This window comes from Schistocerca serialis, chromosome 1 (assembly GCF_023864345.2).
Source record: "Schistocerca serialis cubense isolate TAMUIC-IGC-003099 chromosome 1, iqSchSeri2.2, whole genome shotgun sequence".
Classification (NCBI taxonomy): Eukaryota; Metazoa; Arthropoda; class Insecta; order Orthoptera; family Acrididae; genus Schistocerca; species Schistocerca serialis.
In genome coordinates, this window is record NC_064638.1 from 955,191,602 (window position 1) to 955,200,819 (window position 9,218).

Sequence of the window (9,218 nt, forward strand, 5' to 3'; positions counted from 1 at the left end):
TGTATTCAGATGTGTGATACACACACACACACACACACACACACACACACACACACACACACACTCGTGCGTAAATACATACGCTCACATGGGAAAATGGAACTGAGCGAGAGAGAGAGAGAGAGAGAGAGAGAGAGAGAGAGAGAGGAGTGACAGATGAAACGGCGCATTTCCATAAATATCATAACTCTTGCTATTAAGCTCGCCAAAGCTCGTACACGGACGCATAAAACTTTACACTCGCGTGCGTACTCGAGCTGTGCCGTCCGTACGTTACGTTAGCGACACACCGTCTCACACAATACGCCGCGGCGCTCCTGAAAGCTGCTCTTCCCGCCACCCGCTCTCACCCCATCCCCCGCCTACGACCGCCCACGCGCGCATGCGTTAATACTCTGGTGGGCTGGGCGAGCGAAGCGACGACCAGCCACCCGTGAGGCTGCGCTCGCCAACTAACGTGCGGCAGTAAACAATTAATTCCCGAGGAAAAAGGGTTTTCCGCGTTCGCAAGTGAATATATACGGTAAACGCACGAAACCGTAGCGACGGGAAACAAACTGTGACGCGAAAAACAAACAAGAGTGAAAATTGAAATGCAGGACTAAACCGTTTCAATTTCCGATCTCAAAATTAAATAGTCGTAGTATATTTCAGTGGAAGTTTACAGAAATTGGCAACTACGGTGATTAAAGGCCGTATATGTCTTTCATCGGAAGCTAGGATTATTTTAATTCTGTAAAGTCTTTCACTGTGTCGTTGTCGTTACCTACTATTCACGCAGAAGTAGTCTACTGAACACGGTCGTTTCATTTCATTTGATATACTTATGAGACTTCCATTCTTCTGGCAAACGGCGAGGGACATTAACGTACTCACAGCAAAAATCTGTTTTAAGATCTAGATGAAACATTTTTACATTTCGAAGTTTATTCGCTGATGACAGAGGCTGAACTCTACAAGCCCATTGGCTCAGACCGATGGGACATATTTGTGACAGACTGATAGTACTGTCGAACGGTCGATCTAGGCTGTATCTATCGTCACCGTGGGCGAGGGACATTAACGTACTCACAGCAAAAATCTGTCTTAAGATCTAGATGAAACATTTTTACATTTCGAAGTTTATTCGCTGATGACAGAGGCTGAACTCTACAAGCCCATTGGCTCAGACCGATGGGACATATTTGTGACAGACTGATAGTACTGTCGAACGGTCGATCTAGGCTGTATCTATCGTCACCGTTCCCCAATGCCAAAACCTACGGCCTTACCGCAGTGGTATCACCGGTTCCCGTCAGATCACCGAAATTAAGTGCTTTCTGGCTTCGCTAGTACTTGGATGCGTGACTGTGTCTGTCGAGCGCTGTTGGTGGTGCACTCAGCCCTTGTGAGTGAGGTCAGTTAGCAGCCACTTGGTTAGGAGGTAGCGGCTTCTGTCACGAAAACTGACAACGGCTGGGAGTGTGGTGTGCCGACTGCATGCCCCTACACAACCACAATCACTGACGTCTGTCGGCCGAGGATGACACGGCGGTAGGTAGGTTCCTTCGGGTCTTCCAAGGTTTATAGAGTTACCCATGGCCAGAAGTATAAGGGCGAGCACTCCAATTGGAGTGTCGCACTTCACTGCCAACACAATGCTTGCACCAGCAGACTGTTGCCCACATGGAATGTCGTGGTGGGCCGGCCGGAGTGGCCGAGCGGCTCTAGGCGCTACAGTCTGGAACCACACAACCATTACGGTTGCAGGTTCGAATCCTGCCTCGGGCATGGATGTGTGTAATGTCCTTATGTTAGTTAGGTTTAAGTAGTTCTAAGTTCTAGGGGACTGATGACCTCAGATGTTAAGTCCCATAGTGCTCAGAGCCATACGAACCAATGTCGTGGTGGCTTAGCCACCTCAGCCAGGTCAAACAGAATTTTGCATCGTGGTAACCCAGTGCTAGTGTCTGTACAGTGAGCACCATGTCCAGCTGCAACCAGCAGAGGGCAGCAGAATACAGTTGGACAGACCTGCCTAGATGCTTACCTGGTCTCAGATCTGTTGTACCTAAGCTCACCCGAGTTCTTAGCCATGATCCCAAGTTTCCACAGTTTGTCAAGACTGGGAACATTGTATTCTTGACGCTTGTGCACGCTTGTGCGTTACCTCTATCACACATTTCACTCTGTTACCCTGAGAATTAAAGATTCAGTAGTTACTGACAGGTTAATGGGTAATTTGACTCGTGACCTGGGAGGTAGCTCGGATACAAGTGACTGGTACTAGGGGCTCGACGCTTCAAATGACCGTCCCAGCAACTGCCCCACGCTGGTCTTCCAGGTGCTGGTCTCGCCCTGATTCCTCTCAGAACATTGGATGACTGACTGTTGAGGTTGATTTTGAAATACTCTGTCACACCTCTCATCTCCTCCGAAGAACGTCCATCGTGCAGTCCAGCCCGTCCATAGGATTAGGTAGTTCTCTATAGTTTAAGGGGTTAACTAGCAAATCCTACACGATCTAGTGACCCAACACCTCGAACGACTATTCCAGTGTTTACCTCTTGCCGTGTGGTAGCTAGGTATTATCGAAGCCGAGCCACGTATCACTCTTGTTATTAGAATTCTTTTGAATTCTGGGGAACAAACTCACAATTTTCGAGGACGCTTTTCGAATGTCTGCTGAATATCTTATGAGGCCTGGAATGCTTGCTATGAGAGACTGGTAGTACAAGACAAATTTTTAAGTAATCGCTTTGTTGTCTGCCAGCGGCTGAGTAACATTAATGTTGAGCACCCACGTTGATCATCCACGAAATATCGTGTCCTGCTCCTCAAACAACGGCCTGGTGGGTCACAGAAGACCGGTTCCAGAGGGCCTTCTTTTCAAGACGTTCACCAGTAGCGCTCTATCACGGAGGAAAGGGGGAGGGACGGGGTGCTCCTTGAGATGCATCAGGTGCGTGGTGCTCCGCCATGACGCGGCTGATTCTTCGTGTCGGTCCCTGTGGAAGGTATCACCTCCCAAACGTCATTCTAGGTCAGTTCTAATCTTTATATGAGTAGACCTACAGCAGTAATTAATTATATTTTGATCTGGAAGCTGTGTATACTGCTACGTTATGCACTTAAGAGTTCTTGCATTACAGTCTGAAAGCTAGTGCGGCTACACTACTGATATGTACAGTCAATTCTGAGGTATGGAACTCTTTTTCTGGGGAACAAGCTCTCACAATTTTCAAACTACGGAAAAGAGCCATAGAAATAATATTTAAAAATGGTAGTCGAGTTCACTGTAAAGATTGTTCAAAACACTGAGGATTTTACATGTGAGTACATTTACCAGTCAGTTGTACACATAAAAAATAACATTGATAATTAGTGTACAAGCAACTCCATGACCATGGAACAAGTGCTACACTGAACTTGTATTTTCGAAGCAAGAATAAACATGAAAATCGAAACAACAGTTTATACCAAGGAATAAAATTGTGAAATAAGTAATACGTTCTGTAGATTGAATAATTACTTCAGTTATTTCAGTAACGATAAAGAAACATATATCATTGCATATGTCTCTCTCACAGTACTTTTCCTCTCCTTTTACTTTTTCTGGAGACACTCCCAAATCTATGCAGCGTTTAGTGCTAACACCTAACCTTCTCCCTGAGCTCAATATCTCATTCATTACAGAGGGATGATGACCCAGTTTTTCGGCTGAGGAAATGAGAAGTTGCTATGACCTTGAACGGATTGTGTGTGAAGTGCTACGGTATGAAAAATGTGTGTAGAATGTATCCAGTGATGAGGTGTGTAATGAATGAACAGTGTAGCACCAGCCTGTTACATTATTCAATAAGTCATTTGTAAACAGAATCCACGCTAGGGACAAACCGAATGAGATGGACTGTTTTTAAACAGACAGGCCGTACATTCTGGACGGTTGTGGCTCGAATCTTCATCTTGTTATTCTGATACAGGTTTTCCGTCGTTTCCGAAAACTACTTCGGGCAACTGCAGGGGTAATTCCTACTATAGTGACATGGCCGACTGCCTGTCCCATGCTTGTCAAACTAGACCTTTATGTATGTATGTATGTCCAATATCATTGTAAAAGTGATCGACGGATAAATACTACTGCCACTACTACCTTTTAACAAGTAGGTGACAGTGACATATACTAATTACCGAGCGAGGTGGCGCAGTGGTTAGCACACTGGACTCGCATTCGGGAGGACGACGGTTCAATCCCGTCTCCGGCCATCCTGATTTAGGTTTTCCGTGATTTCCCTAAATCGTTTCAGGCAAATGCCGGGATGGTTCCTTTGAAAGGGCACGGCCGATTTCCTTCCCCATCCTTCCCTAACCCGAGCTTGCGCTCCGTCTCTAATGACCTCGTTGTCGACGGGACGTTAAACACCACTAACCTAACCTAACATGTACTAATTGTCATAGAGCACTTGTAGCCTGAATCGATTATCTCTTTTTACGTGGAAGTACAGCCCCAATGTAAAAATAAAAACAGTGGCTAAAGGTAGAATTCCAGTGCAGATATACGTTATCTCTCTAAATGACTCTTTACCACTTTAATTAAATTTTCAGGAAGCAAAAAAGAGAAATTGGTATCCGTATAACTAAATCTAATCGGACTTTCGTTAGACGGGTGTTATGCTGCGGTCTAAGACATGTTACGGTGCCTAACATTCTGTTTGTTAATGCCGAAAACATCCAAACAAGCTTAGCCTGCCGAACTGTTGTTCTAAGTAAAACCCGTCACAGATCACTTCAAGAGAACGTTAAGACTAGCGACTGACTCAGTGATTAAATTGGCAAGAAAGTTCCCTGAATATGTGAACACTGGGATGGATCTCAGTACTCTGCTTGTCATGGCAAGAACATACAAGATTCTTTGCGCATGCTGTCAAGTGTACATAGAAATTACAAAAGAAGTGTCAATTCTGCCCTTAAATAACTCGAAAGCAATTGTCGTCTGGGCAACACGGATAAATTGGCAGTAGCCGATCGTGCACTGGGGCGTCGGAACCACCGAATTTAATTGTCTGATACTGTAGTTTTATCAAGGTCAATCATTAATACGCTAGCGAAAAAAAGACTTTAATAGCAAAGAAGAGGGACTGAAATTAGGCTTATTTTGGACCTTATTGCTAAATAAGCAAAGAGCACATACTCTTCTGCAGTACAAGCGTCGTAACACACGCCAGCACTACTCCGCAACCTGCGGCAGAGGTCCTATGACATGATCCGACCTTCGTGCTTTTAAGTATTCATAGTTCGGCTTGAGACCCATTTGCAAGCGCAGATATTTGAGGTTTAGATAGATCATACGCGCACAAAAATTCACGAACGCAGTCAGACGATTACACGTGATTTTGCTATAGTATCGCTATGTCACAAAATAAATATTAGACGAGGAGACATCTGATTTTTTTTCCGTAAATGGCAGTTTCTTTAAATAGACACAGATAGCATCTCGCGAGATCAACAAAGATTGAGGCATAGCATGCAGTATCTTGACAAATTGCTAGCGTACAGTTCGAGTTTTTTTAATATTTTTTTTTACCGTTCGCCAAAAGCACAAGAAAACATGTACATCTAGAAGGCAGATCCTCCAGGCATAGAAAAAATGTGTGATGCTATGAGCTATTGCCATTCATGACAAGCATGTAACAAACATTTACTCCGTTTCGTTGTAACTTATTCAAATGGTTCAAATGGCTCTGAGCACTATGGGACTTAACATCTGAGGTCATCAGTTCCCTAGAACTTAGAACTACTTAAACCTAAATAAACTAACGACATCACACACATCCATGCCCGTGGCAGGATTCGAACCTGCGACCGTAGCGGTCGCGCGGTTCCAGTCTGAAGCGCCTAGAACCGCTTGGCCACACCGGCCGGCTTGTAACTTATTATAGTTCTTTTTTTCTGTTGGGTAACATCCTCTCACTACAGTGACAGGATCCCTAAATCGCAGTGACATCATGGTGATCCAGAGGAGGCCACTTCGAATCCTACGATATTGCAGTGCCGGTTTTCGTCGGATGACGATCCATTGCCGCGACAACAGTCGTTACTAAACTCGTGAGATGAATTCGCAATTGTGAATAATGACTACCATCAGCTGTACAATGGAGTGACAACGATGAAAATTTGTGCCGGCCCGGGACTCGAACCCGTGATCGCTCGCGATAAGCGGGAAATCCAGGTTCGAGTCCCGGGCTGGCACAAATTTTCATTGTCGTCATTCCAGTCTGCAGCTGATGGTAGTCATTATTCGCAATTTCAAATTCATATGAATTCGAATTCTGGTGATTAAATAACCTTACTTAACGGTTCATGAGCGGTCATGGGAACAATTAATACCGTAGATACAACACAAAGTGTTACATCGCGAAGCCATTGGTTGCTAATGGTGGTGACCCATCCTTCAGTTGGAAAAAGTATGTCAGACGTTTGTACGTTTCAAGAGAGCATGCAGCATGATGTTATCGTCTTTTCTTTTTATTCCGTGATATTCTACTCTGGAGTCACGATAATATAGTTGTTACATCTGACACTCCATCCTCATCTCGGTAGGAAATGATGGTAAATCCTTTCCTCTGTACCACGAGAGCAACTTAGGGCTGCCACTTTTTACAACACTCTCTGCCTTCCCCCTACTACTAGTCCCAACCACACGCACACCCCACTTCCACCTCAACAGGTGTCCCGACGACTGATTTCTGCTTAGAATTCAATTAAAGTATTTCTATAATGTTAAATTTTGTGAAATATTTGTTTAGGAAATAACCCTGTTCGGGATTCGTTCCTATATTTTATTGTACATCATTTCATTAAAGGTATCTAGTGAAGGAAACAGTTTTCTTTATTTTTATTTGTTTGCATGCTCTATATTCACGGAGAAAAATACGCTAACATCTGCACATAAGGTAGCGGCAGCGCCCAGGTATTGCGGAACTGGTCCAGTACGCAAGAATCTTTGGCTAGATACACTACCGGCCATTAAAATTGCTACACCACGAAGATGTCGTGCTACAGACGTGAAATTTAACCGACAGGAAGAAGATGATGTGATGTGCAAATGATTAGCTTTTCAGAGCAGTCACACAAGGTTGGCGCCGGTGGCGACACCTACAACGTGCTGATATGAGGAAGGTTTCCAACCGATTTCTCATACACAAACAGCAGTTGACCGGTGTTCCCTGGTGAAACGTTGTTGTGATGTCTCGTGGAAGGAGGAGAAATGCGTACCATCACGTTTCCGACTTTGATAAAGGTCGGATTGTAGCCTATCGCGATTGCGGTTTATCGTATGGCGACACCGCTGCTCGCGTTCGGCGAGATCCAATGACTGTTACCAGAATATGGGATCGGTGGGTTCGGCAGGGTAATACGGAACGCCTTACTGGATCCCAACGGCCTCGTATCACTACCAGTCGAGATGACAGGCATCCTATCCGCATGGCTGTAACGGATCCTCCGACCACGTCTCGATTCCTGGGTCTACAGATGGGGACGTTTGCAAGACAACAACCATCTGCACGAACAGTTCGACGCCGTTTGCAGCAGCATGGACTATGAGCTCGGATACCATGGCTGCGGTTACCCTTGATGCTGCATCACAGACAGTAGCGCCTGCGATGGTGTACTCAATGACGAACCTGGGTGCACGAATGGTAAAACGTCATTTTTTCGGATGAATCCAGGTTCTGTTTGCAGCATCATCATGGTCGCATTCGTGTTTGGCGACATCGCAGTGAACGCACATTGGAAGCGTGTATTCGTCATCGCCTTACTGGCGTATCACCCGGCGTGATGGTATGGGGTGCCATTGGTTACACGTCTCGGCCACCTCTTGTTAGCATTGACGGCACTTTGAACAGTGGACGTTACATTTCAGATGTGTTACGACCCGTGGCTCTACTCTTCATTTTATCCCTGCGAAACCCTATATTTCAGCAGGGTAATGCACGGCCGCATGTTGCAGGTCCAGTACGGGCCTTTCTGGATACGGAAAATGTTCGACTGCTGCCCTGGCCAGCACATTCTCCAGATCTCTCACCAATTGAAAACGTCTGGTCAATGGTGGCCGAGCAACTGGCTCATCACAATACGCCAGTAACTACTGTTGATGAACTGTGGTATCGTGTTGAAGCTGCATGGGCAGCTGTACCTGTACACGTCATCCAAGTTCTGTTTGGCTCAATACCCAGGCGTATCAAGGCCGTTATTACGGCCAGAGGTGGTTGTTCTGGGTACTGATTTCTCAGGATCTATGCACCCAAATTGCGTGAAAATGTAATCATATGTCAGTTCTAGTATAATATATTTGTCCAATGAATACCCATTTATCATCTGCATTTCTTCTTGGTGTAGCAATTTTAGTGGCCAGTAGTGTATTATGTTTTAATATGCTTTCAACACGTTGGTGTCCTTATTAAACATGAAAATGGTAAAAAGTTAATGCCGTAAGGAATTTGACATGTTATTCACAAACTAAGCTGGAAATATCAGATGATCGTTCATAATCTACAGTATTAAATCGCAGCTGCGACTGTACTTAATAATCAGTTACGGTTTTATAAGATTTTCTCTAGCTCTCCATAAGTTTATGTTTGTCCATACTGGTTAGCAGTCTTCGATTCATTGGTTGTAAAATGAGAAAATGCAGTCTCCTTAGGAGGTTGTTGCAAAGCATTCGTGTAGTTTACCTCAGAATATTACTGAAGTGTGTGGCACTAGTGCCAAATAGGACTAACGCGGGTTATTGAACGTGTGCAAAGTAGGGCAGCACTTGTGATCTTAGATTTGTTTAATTCACGGGAAAATGTCACGATAGTGTTGCAAAATCCGGAAGCAGAAGATGATGATAGACGCAAATTATCGCGTAATATTTCAAGAACCAGTATTAAGGGAGACACGGGAATATATCACAGCCTCCTGCGTATTCTTCCCCTAAGGACCAAGAAGACAAGATTACAATTATTGAAATTTCTCATAATTAGAGTTTGGAAGGAGCGATCTGTATTTGCTTTGAAGAAACTATTTAATAGCCAACATCGCTTGGAATAATTACTCCTCAGGATCGGTTTTAATAGCTAATACTATCATCTTCTGATCTTCAAAACACTTTTTGCTTTATTTTCTGTTCCACTATGACTATCACACATACCATGTTGACATTATAGCGGATAGTATGTAGCACATTCCACAAG